The following is a 2,220-nucleotide window of genomic DNA, read 5'->3' as shown; positions in this document are numbered from 1 at the left end:
TTATTCATTTCATTCATTTAATGCATTGGATGATTTGGTTATTCAAATTTGAATCTAATGTGCTACACAGCATCAGAAAAACTATCCTGAACTACATCAAATATATTATTATAAAAGAGAATATAAATAGGATGTCATCTAAAAATTCATGTTAGATATTAAAACATAATTGAATTCTCATTCATATATTAACTTAGTAATTTAGTTTAGATAAACACGCCAATATGTCTGCTGTCTCTCAAGAAGTTTGACAAATATTACCATTCCGGAGACTTTAAATTTTTATTCTCCATGTTGTTTTAATTCATATGATATCTACAATTTAGCTGGTTTTTAAAACCATTTATAAATGTTTAACATCATAAACAAGACAGAGAAAAGAACAGGTAAAGAACAGGCATAAGCAGAATTACAGAAACCAATTATATTAGTCAATTGTGTCAAGAGTTGCCAAAACATGCAGTTTCTATGTGAAACTTCAAGAGCTTAATATAGTCTAGAGAGAAAATTTTCATCTAGTTTACAAGAGAGTGGCTTCATATATGCATTGTTTACAAACGGTAGTTGTATGTCTTTTTACGTTACTCAAGCCTAATGTTGAAAGTGTAGATAGAACATTAGTAATGAAATCAGCTCATATACAAGGTAACTTCTATTTCACAATTAACACGCTGAAACCTTTTTATCTAACAATAATATTAAATTGTTTCAGTGATTTTTTAATGGCTTACAGAAGCATAACTTACTTGAGCTGGAGTCTCACTATTTTTTCCACTGCACTCGATTTTCTGCGTGGAAGCTACAGAACCACTAGAATTATTACTTGCAGTATTGTTTTCTTCAGCAACATCAAGTTTATCATGTGCCAATGTTATATTTTGAGGAGGCTTGCTAATCTGTAGATGAAGTAAACAGAAATTGGATTATAAGTACTTCCACACTAAAGACAATAAAAAACATAACGTTGCTTCAACAATCTAAGAATATTGACATACAGTATGTCTTCTCCACACATGCTGCCACAAGTTCCTTAGCTCATTCCTGCGAACAGGTTTAATGAGAAAATCAACGGCTCCGTTTTGCATACATTTGAACACCGTGCTTACTGAATCGTGAGAAGACATCACTGCAAATTACACCACGAGAAATTGAGCTAAGGAACTTGAATTCTTGAGATTTTACAATTCACCATAAGTGAACATCAGTCCTTAGGTTCTCTCTCTTCAAGAACTGTCCAGTTTCTAGGCAGATACTCTAATTTCTGTGTACATTACATGGATGCATTAGTATATCTAAAACACACCGTACATGAAAAGGCATATTGATCAGAGTAGTGTTTGAAAGCGAAGGAAATCAGCTTATTGATGAAAAATTGAAAACCAATCAACCAGATAGATATGAAATGGATGTTAACATTCTACGTTAAAATAAAAGGATTTGCTAGCTTACACAATTAGGAACACCAAAGGTGTCTAACATTTCAAAACAATAAGTGTACACAAAGAACACAACCTCACTCTAAGACATGATTTATAAGTATATAGATTTGAAACTTGTACTTGCTTTATCTCTTCTAAATATACCTATGTTATCATGTGAATCTTCAAACAACAGAGAATCTAACTTCCTCTAAACTGTATAATAATGTGTGTCACAGATTCATACCTGCCTTTCAATCAAAACTAAACGAACGATGCTTGAGTAAACCCCTTCTGAGTCTACACTTTCAAAATCAACAAAATCAATAAAATGAACCTGAAATATAGCACAACAAAATCAACCTGAAATCAACAAAATCAACCTGAAATATAGCACAACAAAATCAACCTAAAATCAACAAAATCAACCTGAAATATAGCACAACAAAATCAACTATCCATTCTGAGTCTACACTTTCAAAATCAACAAAATCAACCTGAAATATATCACAACAAAATCAACAAAATATAAAACCCTAATTCTTCAGCTACCAAATTCGCTCAAAGTATAAAACCCCTATTCTTCCTTACTAATGTCCTCTCAGTTTCAGAAAAATGAGAGTGAGAGAGCGGTGCGATGTTGGAGAAGAAGAGAGCTTTGTTTCTCTACCAATGTCGTCACGGGAAGTTGAGTACAAGCATTAGCTTCGTGAAAGGAACTGAGAGCTTCGTTGTCGTCACCATTGCTGAGTTTCGTTGGGTTTCGTTGATTGTTCAGAGAGTGGATTGAAAAATGGGTCTC

The 2,220-nt window shown here is 33.0% G+C and overlaps 1 long non-coding RNA gene across 1 annotated transcript; it reads right to left on the bottom strand.

The window, feature by feature from the left end:
- Nucleotides 1-745: 745 nt before the first annotated feature.
- On the bottom strand, nt 746-1,965 carry LOC131625629 (uncharacterized). Its single transcript, XR_009290914.1, has 3 exons — nt 1,666-1,965; nt 996-1,261; nt 746-896 (listed from the first exon to the last, which is right to left on the bottom strand). It is a non-coding gene; the product is annotated as an uncharacterized LOC131625629 (long non-coding RNA).
- Between the last annotated feature and the right edge of the window lie 255 nt (nt 1,966-2,220).

Source organism: Vicia villosa, unplaced genomic scaffold, assembly GCF_029867415.1.
Source record: "Vicia villosa cultivar HV-30 ecotype Madison, WI unplaced genomic scaffold, Vvil1.0 ctg.000232F_1_1_3, whole genome shotgun sequence".
Classification (NCBI taxonomy): Eukaryota; Viridiplantae; Streptophyta; class Magnoliopsida; order Fabales; family Fabaceae; genus Vicia; species Vicia villosa.
The sequence above is the reverse complement of the archived record's forward strand: the minus strand, read 5'-3'. Positions and strand labels throughout refer to the sequence as shown.